This window comes from Cryptomeria japonica, chromosome 5 (genome assembly GCF_030272615.1).
Source record: "Cryptomeria japonica chromosome 5, Sugi_1.0, whole genome shotgun sequence".
In the NCBI taxonomy this organism is placed as follows: domain Eukaryota; kingdom Viridiplantae; phylum Streptophyta; class Pinopsida; order Cupressales; family Cupressaceae; genus Cryptomeria; species Cryptomeria japonica.
This window is the reverse complement of record NC_081409.1, coordinates 423,386,727-423,412,717: the sequence shown is the minus strand read 5'-3', so window position 1 is coordinate 423,412,717 and position 25,991 is coordinate 423,386,727.

The following is a 25,991-nucleotide window of genomic DNA, read 5'->3' as shown; positions in this document are numbered from 1 at the left end:
AATTTTGTATGCTATGGTATAATGTTTCCTATGTTGGTCTGTCCTTTGGGCATATATATTTTTACAGTTTGGCAAAGTTCTAGCAAGATAAAATAAGACTGTTGATATAACAAAAACAAAGAGGCGGCAATAGATCATATGATAAATACCTGATAATTGCTCAAATGCTTTGTTTCTTCGTCAGCAGTAACTGTAAATAATTCTGAACTCTGGATTCATCATTCAAACATCGATCTCAATCCTATTTTTAATATCTTTAAACCATCAAATATTTTACATCTTTAAGCCAGCATTATGGAATTTAACAAACTAAAAAAACTCACCTTAGCTTATTTTGTATGGTAGCCTATTTGTTGATATGGCTTCGTTCTTCTCCAGGCAGGCCTATTTAAGCATCAGGAGAGCGGTGGGCGGCAAATAGATGAGAATTGACGGAAGGAGAGCGGTGGGGCGGCCAACAGTAGTTTTTTTTAACATCTACTATTAAACGCCACGTTAAAATTTAACTCAACGCGTAAATAGGTGTTGTCAAATTTCCTGGAAACTGCGAACGCGTCAATGTGTGAAATAATATTTTACCACTGGCCTGAATTTCCTCTTTGTGGGATGCATCAAACAACCTCGGTGGCAAATTTCCTGGATTATGGGATGCGTGAGACAATCCCGGCGGGCAATGCCCACGTTGAATAGCCTATCGACTAATAGTGTTATGATGTTCATTTCTTGTTTCTTGCTAAATAATTTTTTGAATGAATTCAAGATGAGATATACCTCTTTTTCACTTTTAGTAAATTTGGCAATCTATGTGTGATGATATTATAAGTTCTAGAAGTTCCAATCTTCAAAGAGCTAGGAACTTGATTGGAGAAGAAGAACAACGATTCATAGATGAGTGTTTTTTTAATTCCTGATTATAAGTTACTATGTTTTTGTTGAAATGATGTCAATGTGAGTTACAATGTTTCTATTAAAGTAATTATATTTAACAAATAGAATAAAGTGTTTAACTTTTACCTACAAGATGATTCATTTTGTGTTATTTTCTAGTATTATTTTTATGTTTCAATATTGTATGTATTGTTCAGTGTATTTGTAGTTTGTTGAAGTATTAATAGTAAGCGATTTTACTTTAAGAGTTAATGAATTTAAGTTATTTTGAAGAGTTTAGTAGTGCAAATTTTCTCAAAACTATCAAGTAATTGAACACTATGTTGCAATTTTATGATAATTTTTTAATGTTTCCAGGGTTTAGATTTTAATTTTTTTCCTAGTTTGTATTTTGAATGTTTCCATAGTTTTTATCTTATTTCTACATAAGTATTTATTCTATTTTGGAGCTTAAAAGTAATCACTAGAATGTGATTTATTGTGTATTGCATATGGCTACCAGACATTGCTTGAATTAACAATGACACAAATTACTAAAGTATGAGGTTTGATGACATCTTGTCAATATGTGTTAAATTAAAGTTGTGGATTTATGTACCTTGTAATGTGAAATTTACTTGAATAAAGTCTAACTATCTAAATGTCTAAGGTAGAATCATGGTAGCAATCCTATATTCTCAATGTCATAATCTTGTCCTATATAGAAATGAGTCTTCAATAATTATCAGATCTATTGGCTTATCAATATCTAAACTAAGAAAAACATATGGTAGTGCTAAATAGAAGCATGGATATTTTTATGTTAAGGTTGAATTTTAGGATTTTTTTTATCCTTGTCAAGCTCTTAGATTGAATTCATGGTAAAATTAAAGAGATAATGAGGTGGCAATAAATATTGAGTTGTGGATGGTAATGAATGTCACTAAGTTGATTATTGATATTTAATTATAGATTGTTAAAATGAGCTATTGTACCAAAGTTTGTCATTAGAGTGTGCTTTGATAATAAGTCTCTTTATCACTTTGTTCAGATATCTTGAGTGATTGTTGATGTATGACATAGGATGACCAGTGTAATTATGATAGGAAAGAAGATTAATTCCTTTGTTTATGCTTATTTAATTATCTGATATGTGTAGACACCTAAACTTTGTAAAACAATCATTGAATGTGATTAATTGAATATTACATATAGCTATCACACATGGCTCAGACTAACAACAACATAGTTTATTAAAGTACAAGGTTTGATGACATCTTGTCAATATGTGCTAAATTAAAGTTGTGGATTTATGTACCTTGTAATGTGAAATTTACTTGATTACTAAAATCTAAGTATCTAAATGTCTAGGATAAAATCATGGTAGTAATCCTATATTCCCAATGTCATAATCTTGTCCTATATAGAAATGGGTCTTCAATAACTATAATATCCATTGGCTTATTGATATCTAAATTAAGAAAAACATGTGGGTGCATTTATGTACCTTGTAATGTGAAATATACTTGATGACTAAAATTTAAGTATCTAAATGTCTGGGATATAATCATGGTAGCAATCCTAAATCCCCAATGTCATAATCTTGTCCTATATAAAAAAATGTGTCTTCGATAACTATAAGATCTATTGGCTTATTAATATATAAACTAAGAAAAACATGTGGTGGTGCTAAATAGAAATATGGATATTTTTATGTAAGCGTTAAATTTTAGGATTTATTATTCTTTTGTCAAGCTCTAACATTGAATTAGTGGTAAAAGTAGAGAGAAAATGAGGTGACAATGAATACTGAGTTGTGGATGGTAAGGAATGTCACTAAACTGATTGTTGATATTTAATTCTAGATTATTGATATGAGATGATGAGTTATTGTACCAAAGTATGTCATTGGAGTGTGCTTTGATAATGAGTCACTTGATCAGTTGTTGAGAGATATTTAGATATTGTTGATGTATAACATAGGATGACTAGTGTAATTATGATAGGAAAGGAGATTAATTACTTTGTATATGCTTATTTAATGATCTTATTGTGTAAGGGGGAAAGTGAGACTAATTAAGGAAACCCTAATCCCACTCTCATACACACTAATGGAATACAAAAGAGCCTAGAGAGGTAATGCACTTTGCCTACTTCTTGTAAGAAAGAGAGAGCCATGGATTACCTCTTAGGGTTTCTATTCCTTTGTTGTAAATGAGAGAGAGGAATGATTCAAAATGCAATATAACCTAAAGTGCAAATAAGCAAGCAAATCCTAATGTGGAAATACAGAACAAAAACAACTTAAAAACTGTTGAAAAGTATAGATTAGGAAGCAAAAGCAGAGGTGCGCCTATGACTGAAATCTGAGTCAAAATATCTGGGACCAAGGTTCCACGCCACTGTCCTAATTCGGCAAGTATGAAGTTGCAACTGACAGGATGGGATCTAAAATCTGCAAACTGTTGCACTGTCAAATACTATTGAAAATAGGCAGGACCCGGGTGCCACGCCCCTATCTTGGGCAGGACCAGGGCACCACGCCACTGTCCTAGGGGTTTTTGATGAGTTCTGAACCCCGAGACAAACTTTGTGTTCTCTGTCGGTCCTGAAACTTCCAGCGATGCTCGGATCCGAACCTATACCTATAGCTGAAAAAGAGGGGTTTGGGTGGCTATATAGGGTTTTTCCTTAGTCAAACCCCTGCTTTGGTGATTTCCACCTCAACAAATAGTCGATAAAGTACTGAAAATGTGTGCGCTAGAACCTTGTGTGTGTGAAAGATCCTAAAATGAAAGTAAACAATCTAGAGCAACCCTAAAGAGTAAACCCTAATTGCTTATAAATGACAAAGTAAATGCTCTAAATCCATGATGCAAAGTAATCTAAAGCATGAATATGAATCAAAATTAAGCTCATATAAAGACATGGAAACAACATGAAACCATACCCAACCCCAAGGGAGAGGTACAAGCCAATATTCGGTCGTTGATCTCTTATTGTTCTCCTACATCTTTAAACGGCCCAATTTGATTAAATGATGCTTGATGAATGTTTGATGGATGAATGTTGAATGTTGTTGAAGACTTCAAATATCTACTCTTTCACTGCAAAGAAGGCTCTTTATGCTCCAAAAACCTTCTCTTATATTCTTAGAAGAAGACCCCTTCAAATGAAGAAAGAGAGCTCTTAAGTATGAAACCCTAGATCTTAATTCCATCTTTAAGCCAACCTAGGATTTGAATTTCCCGCCAATCTTTCGGGGTTAAGCATTATTATATCATAGGATTATGCTCCTGAAATTTTGAGAAAAAAGTCGAGGACCATGTGCACTTTCAACATGGTCCGACCAACTTTTCACCAATTTTTTGGGTTCGTTAGATATGATGATATTAGAGAGAATCCAAAAGTTACAGTTGATTTTGAGATGTTTTGATATGCGAAATCAGGCCTTAAAGGTCAAAATAAGACATAATTAGGGTTTATGAATAAATGATTTATTGAAGAAATAAAAGGGGCACACTTTAGGATAAAGGGCCCAATTTTATAACATGTGAAGAGGTGAAATATGAATTTAGATTTAAATTAATTAATTAAATGATTAAAAGAGATTAGAAATGCAAGATGCAAAACACACTAAGGTGAGTGCTAAACTAAGTGTGAAATTGTACCACCCTAGCAAGGGTGTACAATTTATGACACTACACTTATATGTGTAGATATCCATCTTTATCTCGATACTCCTATTTTTGTGCATTGTGACATTAAAGGATACTATCCCAATTTTTGATCTTTGTAAAACAGTCGTAGATTGCTTTACACGATTTTTTTAAAGTCTTGTACATAGTGTTTGTTGTGTATCTCCATCTAGGATCATTTGTACATATTGGTCTTTTGGGTTTCACATTTTGCTTCAGTTGGTTGTGAGTCAATATTGTGCCCCTAGATAGTTGGTGCTTCAACAATCATCTACTAGTCCCTTAGTGGTTTAGAGCTTTTGCCTGTCTCTTGTCATGGGAATCCTAGTTTAGTCTCTATCTTCGGTCTTTGTAGGATGTATCCTTCCTCACATCAAACCAATCAATTGTATCCATCAATCCTTCTTTGAAAAAAGATATTTGAGATGTTTTTATTTCTTTAGTACTTTTGGACCTTTTTTTATATTTTATCTTGTTCTTCTTAGTTTTACCTCCTTATAGTCACCATGATCCTTTATATCATGGTGTGTTGTAAGTGTTGGAACTAAGGGCGGTCTTTCTTTTCTTCTTGCATGAATTTTCTTGATGTGTCCCATGTTGTTCCTACATGAGATCCTTGTGGTCTCATGTTACACTAGAGAATATCTTTTGCTTGTGATTTTCTAGCATCATGCCCAACAATTTTTCTTGCAACTATGTGAGATGTTAAACTAACAATTTTGTTTGTTAAGTTAGTCCTATGCATTGGACATGAAATTACCTTGGTTTCTCATACCTTGGTGCCTCATAAAAAATACTAAATGAAAATAAGTGTTCACCACATGGCAGTTCCCTTTGGATGCTCAAGCTCATAATCAAACCCATCTCCTCATTTTCCTTTATTTGCATTATCCAAATCCTTCATATTCTATGAATTTCCCTGTCCCTCTCCCTAATCCCTTGCATCAAGGATGTGCACTTGTATGTTGCGTCATTCTTCTATCCTAGGTAGAGTTTAATATGAGTGGTATTTTGAGCTTTTATATATTAGTTCATTCATATCATTCATATTATCATTGCACTTGCATTGCCATTATTGTCATCATCATTTTCTTTTTAGTTTATCTATACATTCTCATTTTCATTACATTGGGGCTTAATATAGGCTTGTTAGTCTTTATTTCTCCTTTTTTGTTGTCATTTTCATTCAATTGCATATCGCATTATATTCATTTCATTGCATTGTGCATAATCATGTGGTGTTAATTTTAATATCTATTAAATACATGGTCATGCCATTTAATAATTAGTTAATTAGATACATTATCCATTTAGTATTGTGTAGACACTTAAAAATAATTATTTTAATTATTTTTAATTCCTCGCATAATTAATTAATTAATTATGTTAATTCAAATTCCTCTCAATATTAATTAAATATAATTAATATTGTCACTATAGCATATGATTGATTTATTTAATAAATCAATCCCTTTCTTTATTCTTGTAAAAAAATCAAATCCTCACAAATCTTCCTCTTAGCTAATTAATTTAAATTAATTAGTTAACCTGCATGATTCCTACAAATCATCTTCTTAATTCATTCTTCTAGAAACTCCCTAAACTCACTTAACATTATTCTTCTAATTTTTTATTCCCTCCACTTATTCTCTCTCCTAGTCAAATTCTCTTACAAATATTAATCCCACCTAACATTTCCTCTAATCCCCCTCCTAATGAGTCGTTAATGGTTAATCATCATGATTAGCCACAAAGTCAACTCTTTGTCCTTTTCATCCAGCCACTAGCTTTAAATGCTCTTTTCCTAGGTGAATGCAAGATTTTCGAAATCACACATTCCTCTAGGCATCCCCTCTCCCAAGGAATTTTTAACTCCTTTTTATTCCTCCAATCCCCATGATATCCTTTTTTGGAGAATTTTTAATTCCTCCAATGCATCTTGTGGAGTGTGGAGATACGAAATGCCTTTAAGGCATAATTCTTGATCTCCACACCCTCTCTTGGACCTTGTGTGAGCTCACAAGTAAATCTTAGCCCTTCATCTCAAATTCGTCCTAGCCATCTGTTTTCCTCTCCTCTTCTTATAAAATAGGGCTCCATCCCTTCATTCAAAACATCTTGAAATCCAGTAAGTTTATGCTGCCCTTTTGAGCCCAGGAAATCATCTTGGCAACTTGACCATCCCATCCTTATCATTTTTCAAATCCATTCCATATGTGCACAACATTGGAGAGCCATCCACATCCAGCAATCAAAGGAGCACATCAAGTGGAGCATTATCAAGGGGCGCCTTCACTTCATCAAGCTCAATCCGAAGGAGAAGGTAAAATAGCAAGGTGAAATGGTCTTTTAATGATATTTTAGCATTTTGCATGTTCATTTCGTTATGTTTTTATCATTTGACCTTCAAATCTGTTTTCCCCTCTTCATATTGTATTGAACACTTTTGTATCAGTTCATTAATAATTTCATTATAATTTTAATTACAATAGACATAATATAGACTTGTTATCATGTGTTATCCAAATTCATTACATTCATCTCATTTATTCCATTAGATTTTTTAATCTTTTGGAGTTCATTATAGGTTCATTTTATAATGTTACCATTTAACCATTCTACATATGCATCTTAGACCATTATAATCATCATACATATATACGCATCCATGTATCATAAATGCATCATCCATTTCATATCATGAATACATCGTAAATATAAGCATCACATCTAGGACTCCATATTGCATAACATGTAGTCAGTAAAATCATCTCATATTCATATAACATAACCATGCATATAGCATGCATCACATCCTACATCAAACACATTAGTCACATATGTATAATCATAATCCTCGCATCCTGCATCATAAAGTGTTAGATTAAAGATATTCATATGCATACACGATCATCCATCACATAAGCATACACATAACACATCATAATGCATCTTCATCAATACTCCATCATATATATTAAAAATATTGCAAAAAATATACAATATCCATGTTCGTATACATAAAATAATCATGTGTACAAATGAATCATCTATATAAATAATCAACTACATATACACATGAGCTCAAAATGGCTCAAAATTCCTCTTGTTAAGTATCAATTGGAGCTCCCTCTTGAACTCCCCTCAAACTATGTGGATGTGTCCCGTGTGAATGTATCTCAACTCTATTTGGTCTCTGATGCCATGGGTTGTGCCCCACGCCCAGCTCCTCCCATAGATCCCTGCAGTGGAACCTTCGACAACCATGTCCTATAGTGGGATGCCTCTCTCCTAATTGACTACCCCCCACTCTTCGTGGATGATCCACTCCTGGTCGAGGATCCATTTCATGCAGAGTCCATCCACTCTATGTCTATTTTGTGTGTGGTGGAACAAAAACCTGTCACTATCCAACTGGCACTACTTCCTCATGTATCCCCCTATAAAACCCTTCCTTTGTTGAAAATCTCAAGATATGTTGTGTTTGTTGGGTCATCACTTGTACCATGCTCTATCCCACTCCTTTAGGCCTCATACCTCTCTCACCTAGCCTCATCTCTCTCCCTCTATAGTATCTCTACCTTTTATGTTTCTTGCCTCCTGTTTACCTCTCAAGCTTCCTTTGCTAGTTGCAAGATGTCCCTCTTCCCCCTCACCTCATCACTCTTGGCATTGGTTGCATCCTTCTCCTCTTGCAAGGTGTTTATGTCTCCATATAGGGTGGCCACCTACTCTCTTAGTGAGTCTCATTTTGTTGTCATTATATCATACATATGTTGTAACTATTGTAGTGCATCCTCCAATGCCTATATCTATTGGGCTTGATTAGCCCCCTATGCATAGCTCTCTCCTTGTGTGAATCTCTCCAACTACTCCTATAACTTGTCTAAGATTGATTGCAAGTTCACCACATCCTGAGCATGTTGGGTCCTTTGTGCTTTAGTCTCCCTCACCTTAGTCTTCCTTTATTCACCAATACATGTCTCAGTGCCACTAGTGGTCTATCCTACTCCTCTCTTCTCCTCCTCCTACCCTATATCAAGGCTCCTACTGGCTAATCCACCTCCACCAGCTATACTTTCTCCTATTCATGCCCTTGTCCTATCTCTCCCTCTTCCACCCCTACCTCTACCTTTACAATCTCCACCTCCATGACATCACCTCCCCCTACTAGTAACACTAGTCTATCTCGCTAGTCTATCTCCCTGGCCTCTCTTTCTGCCTCTACCTTGTGTTTCCTTATTTGTAGTCCTAATATACTTACTTTATGTGGCTTGTGATCTTCCCACAACTGCCTATATCTATTTATCATATGAGGATCATCTACATCTTTTAGTGGATCCCATACAATGAGTTGTAGCTCCATCCACTCTATCAATGTTGTGGTCCCATTTGCCTAAGGCATCCACTCTCGTGGCTCCTAAATGAGTCAATAAAATCTATTCAATAACTTGGGGATGTCTTGAGTAACCCCGAACAGTCTCATTAACTAATCAAGTCAATTTCTCTCTATGATCCAAACCCATCACTCAATCACATAGGTTGGTGTATTCATATAGTAATATGATGTTTATCATCGTGTCATCCCTGAATATCTTGGTATGACCTCCATGTAATCCCCTTCCTTAAGACTATCAAAGGTTTATCTTAATTTATCCACAAATAAGCCCACATACCTAGGGATCCCTCTCTAGCTATACACCATAGGCTACTTCGCATCTCAATCCACCCATCTCCACTGGTTGCATGGAAACAATGCACTCCCACACCCACACTTGCAGTAGTATCACATAACCAGTCCTCTCCCCCGCCCATAGAAAATCATATGCATCTCTCGATAGAGCTTTACTAATTTACATGTCCCCCACGTGCATCTCCTTTGTTAACCAACTATGTTGACTACCAAATGTGTCATCCCTAGTGAAAATGATCATCTGCCTTGATCTAGTAACAAGTAGCCACTGATTAATCTATAAATGTATAGGATCATCCATCTATCTACTAGTTCCACATCTCACACTCTTTCTAGGATCATCTAACTTGTGTGTAGAACTATGTTTGTCCTCCCCAACAACATCTATAGTGTTGTTGGGGCTACCTACTCTTTGATCATCACCCATGCCCCCTGATCAAGAGATGAAATATCCTCCACGTGTCCTTCAAAGTAATTGTCATCTCTTCAGTATATAGGAGGAAGGTTGATATGTCTGACCTTCATTTCTTAATTAGTGCTATCAACATGGTCATATACATTCAAATGTGTGGCATCCTAGCTAGGTATGTTAGGTTGATGCAATCTTGTAGCACCCACTTTGCATCTCGAAATCCATTGACCAACTAGAGCATGACTTTTCTTCGCTCCTATGTCTAGAGTGTGTCTATCTACCATTTTAGTCCATCACAAAGTCATTAGTCTCTCTATTCTCTCCTAACTAACTTCTATTCTAATTTTCTAAGTCTTTTGACCTTTCTACTTTCTTGGTGGACTCGTCATTTGATAGGTCATTCTTACCATTTCATGCTTGTGATCCACCAAAATATGATATGGACAAATTGAAGTCTCGTTTGCTAGAAGATACAAAAAAATTATAAGATTTTGGCTAAATGTAGGTTAAATGGTCCCTCTAAAAGATAAGGCGAGTTTGCTAGATTATGGTACTAACAAGTAAGGTGATCCTATCAAGTAATCTAACAAACCTACTAAAACAATGGTGAGCCCACTAGAACACAAGGTAATATTACCAAACTAAAGTTCAAACTAACTAACTATTTGGTATAAGATAACCAAAATTAAATACACACAACAAATATTTGGACGTACACATAATATATATATTTTTTATTCATGAAAGTTGTTTCTCTTTTGACTAGAACTTTGAACCAGTGGGGTCACAATGGGGGACCCCATCCCCAAGTACATTTGAATTTTTTTTAGGCATTAATACCTCTTTTTCACCTTGCTGGGTTCTCTTTGTTCTTCTTATCACTCAATGCTCGTGCAACCCTTGTATCTCCATATCTCCTTATCCATCCACAACATTGAGTCTCCCTTATCTCTCCTATTCTTACCACTCATGTCATTTCCATCTTCTTATCTCTCCATGTTCTATTCTCTTTCTATGACCCCTTATCTCTCTGTCATCTCTACCTTATCACTCCAGATTCATATCCTTTGAGCATTCTCTACTAGTGCCACTAGTATTTTCTGCTCTCCACTCTCCAATATTCCTCTGGTCCTCTCACCTACTCGTGTTGGACAATATTCCTTTGTGGTGATAGTCTCTATATAATGTTGAGGCAACTCCTACGTGGCATGTGAGGGTGGAAATGCATCAAACTTGTTAGACACATTCTATCATCTCCAATGCACCTACAAACAATTTGAATCCAAGCCAATGTATCAACACAACTTTCAGCTTGCCGCTGCACTATGGGGTGAACCGTGACATACACATAATATATATGGCATAAATAAGAATACATGTCATATTGCCCAAACCTATATTATTTAGATAAGAGTGACAACTTAGTGTGGGCCCACATTGTAATCACTAATACCTCAGGGGTGGATGACTAAAGCTCTAGGCCTACAAAATATTTCTTCTCTCTCTCTCTCTAGGAGGCTAGATAAACCCAACCAAGAGATTCCTATCTCAACCCAAAAAAGTACCACAAGAGTGTTGGAATCCAAGAACACTAAGAGGGGGGGTGAATCACTGTTCTACCGAAATGATCAATTTTAACCTTATTAAAACATGCATTCACCAACCAGTATACTGGTACATATAAGATTGAAAGAAGTAAAGCAACCAATAAGCCAATCACACAAATGAATACCATAAGATAGAGAATTATATGTGGAAAACCTCAAAAGAGGAAAAACCACAGTGGGATTTGTGACCCACAATATCAATCCACTGACCATATGAAAAGATATTACAAAATATAGGGGCATGCACTTGCAAGAAGGCTTATAGCCTAGAGCACACTGCTCAATCACAAAAGGAGTCTCACTGACTACATACAAATACATACTACAATCCAAAGGAATGATTGAACTGCAAAGATAGCATCTCCTATGCCTGAATACAGTTCTGGTTAAGCTCTATTTGTTTCGATCTAAAACCCTAAACCCTTACCGGAATACCCTCTTACATAAATGTCCTCACATACATGATCTCTATCATATATTTCACATATCCTTTTTTCACATCCTTACCACTTATAAAATGATCTAATCGACTAACCTATATACCCTTTACAATCCATCATGCCTTATGTCGACTTACAAAGCTAATTACAATATGAATATACATGTCGGCTCAATAACATAAATACATGAATATCAAATTCAATTGTCGATGTCAGATATCCCAAATGATGTCAGCCTCCAATACCTGTATCCTGAAGAGGTCATGTCAGTCTGCAATGTCGGTAACCAAAGAATTCCTTCCAACCAGTGAAGATACCTGCCAGTGGCGGTGGCGGTGGCAATGAAGTGTCTGCCAGTGCACTACTAAACCAAAATATGAAGCCGAAACATGTTTCCATCAATGACAACATATTGAAACCAAAAAATTGAGTGTTAATTGCCAACACTCTCCCCCTTTGGCATTGATGGAAACACTCATGTGAAAAATGATAATGGTTTCCATCTACCTGTTTCATCCTGAGCCTGCTCCCCTTGAGCTAAATATCCATCTGAGATCATAATCAATACAAAATACTCCATACCTCCATATCTCCTAAATATTTTTCACCTATACCTCCCCCTTTGACATCAATGCCAAAAATATCAAAAACCAAAATTTGAGACAAAAAATGGAAGACTATACAGTGAATATGTCCCAAAATACCTTACCGGAGCTGAATATATTTGATTTTTTTTGGATAGGCCTTCTCCAAAAGCTCTAGATAGGTATCCCAACTAGATTTGGAAGTGCCAGAAATAGATACAAGTCCATTTAGCATATGGGCATATGACTCTTTCTCATTAGGCTCTACCAGTGTGGGCTTACTAACCATATCAATACACTCCTTCTTATGTACACTTAATGAATCCATCTGGGGACTCACCAATCCTCTAAGATCTCTATCTCTCCTTATGATTTTATCTTTTTCCCTCTCAAGAGCTAAAACTTCGGCTTCCAAAACCAAAATATGACCATCAATAGATGTAGTCAATGAATGTAAACCATCAAAAGAATTGACTATACCTACAATCTTCTCCTGAATATCCTTGATCTCTTTATCTATCTCTATTGTAAGTAAACATGTGTTACAACATACTTTATAAATATTAGTCCTTCCTTAATGCATTATCAATCAATTTCAACTTATCATTAGTCTCCTTCTTCTCTGACTCAATCATCTGATCAAATGTAGCTCTCTTTGCCTATGTAAACCTCTCCAATGCCTGTTGGTTTGATATATGTTGTAAATATTGAAAGTCCTTTGAAATGTTCTCTGTGATTATCTTAAGCTTACTGGATGGGCTTGCTTCTTTGTCAAATTTGCACTCCGGGACAAGTCTATGCAAAACTGGGATAGACTGATCAATAACTCCTTTATCCATAGTCCTTCCTTCATCATTTTTGTGTAACCATCATCATGAGATCAGTAGAACTCATCTCCGTTATGATTTTATTTTCAACCTGCAAGGTGTCAATTGACAACAATGATGGGCTCACTATAGGTTCCCTGCCAGATTCATCTTTCTTCTCCTTTGATGGTTTAACTTTTATAGCTTCCTCCCTTGTATTGATAGCTTCACCACTTGGTGCAGTATCAGTTACTGTTGGTTCCTCCTTAGGAACTGTGTCCTCAACTTGTACATTCTGATCCAAAGGACTATTGTCCTCAACATTAGTAACATGTACACTTGCAACCTTTACACTATCTGATTTTGTCGGTATCTCAACATTTTCCTATACATTAGTTTCTATTGGGGGCTCAATATCCAATATCTTAATATTTTTCAAAATTGTAGGTGTGGTACCCATTATACCTTTACCTTTCCCTTCAACTGAGATGTCTGTAGTATCTATTTTAGCCTTCGGTGAAGTATAAAAACCAGGGTTTGCTGCAAAGGATTGAACCCATGCCTTGTGGGTCTTAGTGACTATCTCATTAACCCTACCTAACATAAGACTTACTATTATGTTCTTGCTATGAAAAATCTTCATGTCCGCAACCTCAAGAGTCATGTCTAACTCCTCTGGAGTAATAGATGCACAAATAGATAACAACTCTTGAATCTTTATATGTTTGTCCTCCTCCATTGTTGGCAATCTTCTAGCATCTAATTTGTCATTTAACTGTGTCGATATTTGATTTTCAATTTCTAACAAGGCTTTCCTATAAATATCCAAATACAATAAAACTGCTTCCTCAACTTCTCTTTGTTCATCATCATCCAAATTCTCATAATGAAATTGTACATTCTTCAACATACCATCTTTAGTTATTTCATCAACCAATTCTGCTCAATTATTGGGTGGAGTAATAGTTACATTACTGGTGACAAGTGCTAGATCAATGGCATCCATCTTCTTTCTTCTTCCAGTACCAGATGGGACATAAGGTGTTTCTTTAGGAGCTCTCTTTTGTGTCGGTACCCTGATTGAAACCTTCCTAACTGGTTGCTTCTTTGCTTCCACCTTAGTCTCTTCACTTTTCTACCTTAATACCCTTTTGAATGCTAAGGGTGTGTCATCATCAGATCCAAATTCTGATGGAATAGGCTCAATAAATTTTTTAGGCTCTTTTCTCTTCCTTCCTTTTTCTGGAACAACATCAATTAATGCTTTGATGTCCTATGAAACCTTTTCCACAAACTTGTTTGCCTTGCCTTGCTGCTTCTCCCTCTTCTTCCGGTTAAACTCAGTTTCAACCTCTTGCTTATTTTGTTTAGCTGTACCAAAAAATTTCTCAACTTCATCAACAGGTGCATCAATTAGCAACTTTCAATAGGCATCCAGAATATATGCATCAACTTCATAAGCCATCTCTTCAATCCATATCTTCTGGGGCTTGACAACTTCCATCAAAGTTTCATCTTTCTTAACCATGAAGCATATCTCGGTTGATTACTTCTCAACAATGTGCTTGGAACCCTCCCCCTATAATTCATAACCTTTGGGATTGCCTTAAAGTAACCCCACACTTTATCATCTCGCTGACTACCCAATGTAGCAATAGATTATTTCAGTTGTCATCCTATCGGGATATCAAATGCCCTTTGTCTCTTCCCAAAATTGGGAGTTTCATTAATGAAAAACAAAATTAAATAGACAATAAGATTACCATACTATAATGTTTCCTTATTTTCTCCTTTGATCTTCCCTAGGTTAATTAAAAATTCATCCAACATCCATCCACAAATATCTAACTTCTCATTCTCTCTCATCATCTTATGTGTTGCATAAATGTAGGAGCTAGAAACAAAATTCAGAAGGTTTGATTGAGTTATCTTGTATCCAATAACCATGCTTCTGAATATGATATCTCTATCGATGATAGTGCTAACCCTCATTGATCACTTGTCTGATGTTGCACCGGTGATTTTGTTGACATGATCATTAGAAACCTTCTTCTCTGGACATTGTCCAACTTGCAGTAAATCGGTGATTGCCTTGATGGCCTCCTTTGAGATCTTGTATGGTCTATCCAACTAGATGAATACTCCATGCACTCTGCTCAAAACATATCTGACAACCTCATCTTCAAATTTTGGAATATCTAGAATGTCGGTAAACCCTAGATCCACAATATGCCGGTACTCGTGCTTAATCTTTCCAGAATCTCCCATTAAATCACTCATGTACATGCTCTTAGTATCACTCATTCCCAAATCCTCAATATGACAGTGAATGTAAGCTCTGACATCTTCAACATATACAACTCCTTCCAGGACACAGGAAAATGCGCCAACCGAATCATCCAAAGTAGCAATATGTGGATATCGCTTGAAAATTGGCCGAGGACAGTCCTTGACCTCAACAACAGTAGGATTTTCAATAAAAAGTAGGTACAAAGGATGATCTCGCTTCCATGATGAAAGATAAATACCAGAGAAATAGTTATCAATGAAAATCCCAAAAGAACTCTTCCGATCGCTGGTGAAGTCGCTCAAGATGATATCAATCGCACTGAATGGCCTTAGACTTGCTCTAAATCACCCTGAATCACTCTGATTGCAAAGTGATCAGAAATAAAGTGAATTCAACCTTTTGACCTCCAAGAAACCCTAATCCATCATTGATATGAATGACTCCCAGTGAAAGATACTGGATCTTGATCAAACATCTCCATGTCAGATAAGCATTTCCAATGTCTGGAACATCTTCCAGAACCTCTTCCCGAGGCATATGCAATATCATCATGACTTTTTCCTACCCCTAAGGCATCTGCCTCAGTTACCGGATGAGTTTCCTACCAGTGCAAGAGCAACCTCCTCTGTCGGTTGAGTAACTGGTGCATTTCCATTTGTCGATTGATCTTTTGTCTTCCTGACCCATTTCTTGATATGATCTTGTTGGATTTCATCAACCTTCTCTTTCCCTTTATCATTTGATTCATCATTACCAACCATTGGATTTATGCTTCTATAGAACTTAGAAATATGTCCAACCTCATTGCATGCATAACATGTAACATTGTTCTTTTGAATTGCTTTGCTAAAATTGGTATAATTGCTTGACCTGCACTGATTAGCCATATGTCCAAATTTTCCACATGCATAAGATTTAACATTCATTATGCAATCTTTTATCTTATGACCATACTTATTACATTTACAACATTGACCGATAGTAGAATCAGGATTCTGATTTGCTCTATTTCTACATTGCCTAGCCATGTGACCAAATTTGTTACAAACAAAGAATCTACCATTAAATTTATAAGCATTAAGCTTCCTTACCGGTGCCTTATAGTTTTTATCTTCATTTGCAGTACCGAAACTCTGTCCTTGTTTAAATCCAAGTCCACTAGAATCTCCATTCTATCTTTGACTCTTCAATAACTCATCAACTTGTGCTGAACTAACCTTGAATTTTTCTTTATACTCACTTGTAATAGTCAGATCATCTCTTAGAATTATCATTTGTCTCTCAAGTTCTTGTTCATTACTCTGGGATTGTACTAAATCAATTCTCAACATATCATTTTCATGAACTAACCTACCACATTCTTCAAATTTGTTTTTGAGATACAACGAGATTTTCTTCCTTTTTCTTTTGGTCCTCAATCTCTTTAGACATCCTCATAGTTAAATCTTGCATTTAATTCCTCATGACCATGTTCTCTTGACTTAGCTTCTGACATCTTTCATTAAGGGCATCTTTCTCTTCATTATCCTGATTTTGCAAAAGTTCCTTCCTTCTAGCTTGAACAGATGACAGTCTCTCCCGTAGGACAAGAATGAATTCCTGAGCAGAATTCAATTCATCTTGTAACCTCAAGTTCTTCATCCTTTCAGCATCATAATCTTAAAGTGCCACCTCAAGTTGTTTCTCAAAACTCATATCCATGGATTCCAGATTTAGGATCTTCCTCAAGCTGTTAAACTTCCTCCAAGGCACAAGGCTCTGATACCAATTGTTGGAATCCAAGAACACTGAGAGGGGGGGGGGGGGGAATCAATGTTCTACCAGAATGGTCAATTTTAATCTTATTAAAACATGCATTCACCAACCGGTATACCGGTACATATAAGATTGAAAGAATCAAAGCAACCAATAAGCCAATCACACAAATGAATACCATAACACAGAGAATTATACGTGGAAAACCTTAAAGAGGAAAAAGCACGGTGGGATTCGTGACCCACAATATCAATCCAATGGCCATATGAAAAGATATTACAAAATATAGGGGCCTGCACTTGCAAGAAGGCTTACAGCCTAGAGCACACTGCTCAATCACAAAAGGAGTCTCATTGACTACATACAAATCCAGACTACAATCTAGAGAAATGATTGAACTGCAAAGATAACATCTCCTATGCCTGAATACAGTTCCAGTTAAGCTCTATCTATTCCGGTCTGAAACCCTAAACCCTTATCAGAATACCCTTTTGCATAAATGTCCTCACATACATGATCTCTCTCATATATTTCACATATCCTTTTTTTCACATCCTTACCACTTACAAAATGATCTAATCAACTGACCTATATACCTACATACCCTTTACAATCCATCATGCCTTATGTCAACTTACAAAGATAATTACAATATGAATATACATGTCGGCTCAATAACATAATTACATGAATATCAAAATCAATTGTCAATGTCGGATCTACCAAATGATGTCGGCCTCCAATACCTGTATTGGGATGAATTCATGTTGACCTGCAATGCCGGTAACCAAAGAATTCCTTCAAAACGGTGAAGATACCTGCCGGTGCTGGTGTCAGTGTCGACGAAGTGTCTGTCAGTGCACTACTAAACCAAAATATGAAGCTAGAACATGTTGTCATCAATGACAACATATTGAAACCAATCAATTGAGTGTCAATTGCCAACAAAGAGTAAATTTGAGGTACGATGCATATCCCTACACCATACTAAGTAGTGATCAAATGGTCATATCTAGGCTAATACAAGTAATCTAGTGGCATCCTTTAAATACCAGGAGGGTACATGAGGCACATCCATGAAACCCACTCCATCACAAGTGTGGGCCAAAAACGTCAATCAAGTCATTCAGACCAACCCTACACCCATATATTGGTATCACCCAAGCTTTATAATTTTACTAAACACAATGAGAGGTATATAAAGGGGTATATTTTCTACTTTTTCCCTCACCCCTTTATATACCCTGTTGGTTCATATGATTGAGGTCATCCTTTGGGGTGATGAAATCCCCAAACAGTTCTCTTAAACGGAGTGAAATGTTAGGTGTTTCTGATACCCAGGCTCACATGATCATGTAAGGGTAGAGCATACACATAAGCTAGTACTCATATGATTAACACAACAAGGCTTCGATTAGTGTGTGATTTTTCTGACCTAGGCTCACATAGGTGTGTAAGACTAGAGTATACATCAAACACACTAACCTCAAACAATGTAGACAATCGTTAATGACCCTTCAGTGTAAAAAATTAAGTGTTCCCAGATTAGTGTAAAATCGAGTTGTTTTGCCACATCTTACAACAAATGGATTAGTAGTTTGATATTTTTTGTCTTCAACTATCAATAGCAGGATACACAAGTAGGTTAGATTGATCACACACAAAGAGGAGTTAGCACATTAGTATCCAAATAAAAACATTCAAAAACAATTCAAAAACTTGTATGTAAAGCACACCCACTAAAATATAGAACTAACCCACTAGATTACTTACTACCTCATTAGGTGATAGGACAAAACCTCTAGATTATACACTCTAGCTAAAAGATAGTGCTATCCCAAAACAAGTTGTAGATTAGCCCCACCAAATGATAAGATGTATCCATCAAAATGTTATATGGACAATCCCGTTGAATGATAAGATGAACCCACTAGATTATAATTTTAGGAAAATTTTGTTACATTTTAGTGAATCTACCAAATTTTTGATTGATCTTGTTGGATTGTGTTTTGTTCCTTTTTGTCATATATTTGGTGGAATTTCCTGGAAACCTTCTAGAGAATAGGACGGTCTCATTGGATTATTAAAAAGAGTAGATTTGTGTTTTTACCTGTGAACTCGTCAAAATGCAGTTGTGCCTGTCAAATCACAAGCAAACCAACCAAACTGTAACCTATAGATGTCAAATGCTAAAAACCAACAAAAATATCAGTTTTAACTCTTGACGTGGGTCCCAAAAGGTGTGCTAGAATGTTTACAAGGAAATGTGATTCAAAAGCAATGTAAGTAATAATGAAAAACACTCAAGATTACAAAAGCAAAGCGATAATCAATATTGGGCAAGAGGAGACCAAATGAACACAAAATCACACAAAAATGAAGTATGTTGATCTCCTTGATGTAAAAATTTATCCTATGATGATGATTTGTATGTGTTCTCATGATTTTGGTAGCTTAAGGGTGCTCAATGTGCTAAATATTGCATAAGTTAGATGTAGTTGTATTGTGTGGCATTGCATAATGAGAGAATGGATACAATTTTGGCTAAGTGTTGAATGCAGTAAAATTGAGGACTAGGATGAGAGGAGGAAGATCAATAGTGGAGATGAATTTGGTATTCACCTCTCATGAGAGGTTTACACGTTTCAACCTAGGAGGGTATGCGAGGAAAAGGTTGTTGGAAAATGGAAGGAGATAGAGTGTAAGGAAGATTTACCATAAAGGAATTTCTTGTCCTCACACTCCAAAGTAAATGGGGATGACGAATAAAGGAATTTTAACTCCCTTGAAAGTGAAAAATGGGAAGGGGACCCATGTGCTTACCTTCCCAAAGTGGATAGACTTTAAGGATTAAAGGGAAAATGGGGCTGGCCATTTATGCAATGAGTTGACCTTTACCCTAATCACTAGAATTAGGTATGTGCACATGTGTCATTCTTTTATCCTAGCTAGAATTTATTACAAGTGGTATATTGAGATTTTGCATGCCAATCTATTTCTTCTAGTGGTCCTACTAATGTTTTGGTGCTCCCATTAATCCCTAGGCTAACTCGTTATTCTCTATTTTGTCTGAGCCCACCATTGATCCGAGAATCTCACTAATCTAAGTCCTCCCTTATTTTCATAGAAGGATCGTTAATATCACTATACTTTAGGTGGTCTCATCATTTTATTAGCGAACTAGTCAAAGTATTTCTATCTTGCTACTACTTAGTTCCCTACCATTTCATGATGGACCACCTTTTGGCGGGCATGCGATCCTACCAAACATGATCTAGTGAGACCGTTGATTTTTACTCTACACTGCATAATAAATGCATCAAGAATTGATAAGGGCCAAATTTTGTCAATACTCACTAGAGGGGGTCCTCCTGTCGAGTCCAACATGTTGCTCGAATGATGTCGATCTGTTGTTGTGGGTGGTAGTTAGTCGTCATCTTATACAGTGCTAAAAGATGATTTTATTTTCTTAATTTTCTACTATGTGCAATTAAAATAAGGGGTAAAATTTCCTTTTTCCTCTTATAGGGCTCCCATGAGCCCCGTTTTCCATGTTATTTCCTTCTTTAGGTGTTTTTTTTCATCCTATTTCTTCCTATGGCCTCCTTTATCACCTTGTTCCCTCATATTAGCCCCCTTTTCTTTTTCTCTTCTTATCTCATCTCTTCTCTCCCATCTTTGCATTCTTCAATCGAGAGGCATTTGTGGCCCTTTTTCCTGTTTTCCCTCTCGAGGAGCATCAACCATACTCATCTCATTTTCTTAATATTCCCTTTGCATTGGGGCATATTTTCATCCATTTTCTTCAAATCGTATGCACTTTATTTTTCTTTGAAATAAAATTATTTTAACTCCATTTCGAAGAGGGGCAAAATGTAGATAGCTAAATTTGATCATTATCATTTGATCAAATTTATCGCTTTTATTCGTCAATTTCCATCATCTTGTTAATTAAATTATTTAATTAATTTACACTTATTCTTATATTTCCCTAGGTGAATTAATTGTATTAATTTACCTAGTTCGCTATAGTCTTTCAATCATCCACCCATTCAATTAAATGAATCCCCATATTAATTTAATTAAAATCCTCTTTCCACCTTTTCATCCATTTTGAATTTAAATTAATTTAAATTCCCCCTTTTCCTTATCCACTTGCATTCTCCTAGTTTTCCCACTTGTACCCTCATTCTTCTCATTATTATAATCACCCCCTCTTAAACACGTGCACATTCCTAGTCCTAGTGATTAGGAAGAGGGTCAATTCATACCATGAATGGCCAATCCCACTTGTCCTCTAAGCATTAAAGGCTAGCCACTTTGGAAATTTACCCACATGGGTTCCTTCCTACTTGTCATTTTCAATGAATTTAAAATTCCTTTATTACTCATCCCCATGGACTTTGGAGTGTGAAAATAAGAAATGTCTTTATGGAAAATCTTCCTTACATTCCATCTTCTTCCATTTTCCAATAACCTTTTCCTCTCATCCTCTCCTAGGTTGGCACTTGTCAACCTCTCATGAGAGGTGAGGAAAAAATCCATCTACACCATTTATCTTCCTCCTCACGTATTAGCCCTTCATTCCATTGCATTCAACACAACCAAACTTCTATTCATTCTCTCATTATGAATTGCAATGCAATGTAACTAAATCTTCTTATGCAATCTTGAGCACATTGAGCACCCTTATATTGTCAAAATCCTGAGCACACATCCATATCATTTTCATAGGCAAATTGTTGCATTGAGGAGATCAACATACTTTATTTTCATGTGATTTTTTGTTGATTTCATCTCTTCTTGCCCAATCTTGGTTGTTGCTTTGGTTTTAAGTTTTTGAGTGATTTTCATTGTTACTTGCATTCCTATTGATTTAGATTTCCTTGCATGCAATATTATGTAAAAATCATGAGGAATGACTTATTTATATACACAACCTTATATGTATGAATTTTTAATTTTTAGTACCCACATTGATGGGTAATGGTTAGATCTTGGGAATTTATGAACCTTAGAATATGAGAATTTGAATTTGAAAGAACTTGATGATATTGATCTAATTACAATGATCATGTTTGAGATTAGTAATTAGTTTTAATTTGATCGAGAAGGTTTGTACAAGGAAATAGGGTAGGTCTAAGTAATATATTGTCTTAGTAGATTGAGTGCACCAAAATAGTCAAATTATGCACTATAACCATGTACCTAATGCATATAGCCAATCTGGATTAAAAATAGAGTGGACAATTGTAAGGGTATGCACTTTTATGCTTTATAATATTTGTATTCATCATTAAAATAAGACGGGGTACACAAATTCAAGCACAATTCTACATACATTCATGCACGATTCTACACAACTTATGCTTTACACATTGAATCGACATAAGATTTTCTTGTGCTATGATCTCTATTTATGTACAAAAACTTGTGCCAAGTTTCTTAGCACATGGATGAGAAATTTTAGTGGAATGGATTTGTGCATATCAATGCATGCATCAATTCTAACATTGAAATACAACTCAACACAATACAATTATGTGTGCACTCTATAGTCAATTTATGCAACTTTTAGATTTTGTACTTCAACTCATACAATATTTATAACTCTTGTAATCCTTTTTAAATTTTGTGTAACTTGTAAATGGGTAACACATATGCTTGCAATAATAGAGGTTGTTTGGCTCCATATATATCCAACACATGGGTGGTTCTACTCCACACGTTTATGTTAATCATCTAGCACCAAACAAATATAACATTTGACACAACCATGACCACATGGGAATCACACAATATGTATAAGGCACTTGTAGATATATTACAGAAGGCATAATTGATAAAACATTTTATAAATACACCTCATTGCATATTTTATAAACTAGCTTGTTTACTAGAAAACATAGACACATTGTACTCTAGGAAGATTTGGCAAATCAGGTTGACTCATTATTGATTCTTGATCATGAGAACATATTTTCCCACTAGGTCCTTTATAACTATTTGTTATCTACATAATGTATAAAATGACAACAAATTCCTCATAATGTTCACATTGCATGCTCCTATAAAATGTTTGCTAAATAAGCACCTAATGGAAATAACACTATTTCTAATTTACATTGCTTCATAGCTTTGTAGCTACACACAAGTTGTTCTCTAATCTCGGAAAAGATTTGGATCCTTGGTCTTATAGAATAAAGGTTCAATTTCGTGCTACTTGTTACTAAATATACCTACATAGGATTTTGGCATTTTAGTGCTCATACTTCCATTACAACCATCATGAAGATGTTGAGCAAAATGTTCTCCATTAATTTTTTTTCAAATTTATTTTTGGAAAGAAATAATTATTCACATATAGATATTATACTTCTATTATGTTTAAAATAGAAACAAGTAATATGCTTCTCTAATGAAGCAATGGTTCATCAATATTTCCTTTGAAGTATATTTTATAGCTACAAATAGAAATATTTGTAGTGTGTAAGATCTATGTTGCACTATTTATTCAATTGTGATATTTCCTTATGCTTACTTTTGTAACTATAAGAAATTTAAAGAGAAGGTTGCAAACTAATCATTCCTTGACCATGTGCACACATAATGGTGGCTACAAGGTCCAAAGCTTCAGAACCACTATCACTACCATGACGTATTAGTTTGGTTGTAACCATATGCTCTCTGTTACTACTTTATAATAAACAATTCTATAATAATCCATATTAAACTCTTGGACACAATGACTTCATCTTCTACCAACTAATCAACATTAGGAGCAAGAATTGCACCTTTTAAAACAATGTACAAATATATTTCATGATTTATTTATTGAAACTAGGATATTTAAAAAAGTTTACACACAAGAACAACCATCTATTTATCAAGCACATCCTTAAAAATAAAAAGTTACATATCTTCTCGCTCATATTGATCAATATTCACACACATTATAATTTCACAACTCACAATGAGACTATAAGAAAATGTAGCCTTCATAACTTCACTTTGATGGTTGGCTCTCACTTCAACTACACTATACTCTTACCATACCAAACAACAACCATATTAAAACACTTTTTTGATAGTGCACAATGTAATAATACATAACATATTTTAACATTATATGATAATGAGTCACTTCCCCATCTAATGACATTTTTTTGGATCATGAGCACTTTGCCTTTATTACTCTACATGTCAGTATTAAGGTACCATTCACCTTGCAATCTTCTATATACTTTATGTATCTCCAATATTCTTGAAAGTTTCTTTGGATTCCTATGATGTAAGCATAAAATACTTTGTAATTAATATTCCCTAGAAATATTAGCATTAGTTGTTTTATACATTCATGGAGGCAAAGTTGATAATGATGGTTACAAAACTATTTTTAGCAAATTTCTTAATTTGAGTATGTAAATTGAGCAGTGGAGCATTTTGTATGTTGTTGGTGGGTCTCATATGAGTTGGGTGATGATTTTGGATACTTACCTTGAGTTATGGACCATTACAAAGGAGATACAAGCCAAATATACCATATGTTATTTGTATTGGGTTATTTTTTCTATTTATGGTTCAATGAGAGTTACATTTTTTATTAATGAAAAAGTCTCTTCATTTTAGACATGGGAGTTTTTCATTTTACTATGCTTTAACTCGGTATATTATTTTGGAAAATTTGTGATATTCTCATTTCTCTATAATTTGGAGGCATGTGATAGTACTTTTATGTTTATTTTATAGGTGCATAGGTGCGACAAGAGTGTTGTTAGAGTGAGGAGAGTGTTAGTGTATTAGATGTATCTTTTAATTGGATATATATATACTTAATCTATCTCTTGTGTGAAGTTTTTTCTTGAAAGAGATTCTCTACATGAATTGTGTGTTCAAATGACTTGTTAATTTTACTCTTACTATTGATTTGTGCAATCACACAATCATTATATGGTTTAATTCAAATTTGCATTTACTTGTAAGATATTTTAATGCAATAGTTTCACCCTGTTTCTCAACAATACATTTCAATGCCTATGTATAGAGATAAGATTCTATTAACAAGGACACACATGTTCAGTGGTACCCTCTCCTTTCAACACTAGAGTGTAGGGATTATATTCCCTCAACATCTACTAAAACATGCATAGTCGAGACCATCATTTAGATTGAAATGTTCACTAGTTCTTGGGTAGAAGTATGAATTATTTAGATATCCATTGGTTATTAGAATTATAAAAGCCTTACAAATTTACTTATATAATTTATTGATGAAAACACAAATCATAAAGTTGTACCTTACATATAAATCTTGTCATTTTTTTTTTATGATAATACCTTTATGCATTCATCTATTATAACAAGAACAACTATACAAGAAAGGATGAAGTGATCTACATGCAATCATGCAATAGTTTGATGCAACTAGTTATTTGTTATATTAACATCAAGTTAAGTTATTTATATTGCACACCATACACAATGGAGATCACTACTCTATAAGAAAGTGTGAATGATCTATGCATAACTATGAGCAACTCATGTTTTTGCATGTTGGCTCAACATAAGCTTATCTTGTGCTACAATTTTTTCTTGTATACATAACATCATTATAAAGTGCTTCGTGTATGGACATGAGACAATTTGTTAGTGTGGATTTATGCAAATTTTCCAACAACGCATTGCAAATTAGTGTAAGATAGACACACTTACTTTTTAGTTGTGTCACTTTATCCTTTAAATTTGACGACAATATTGATAGCTTCTATAATACTTTTTGCTTATGTGTTGCTTGCATAATGGTAGCACACACACTTGCACTAATATGCTCATTTTGGCT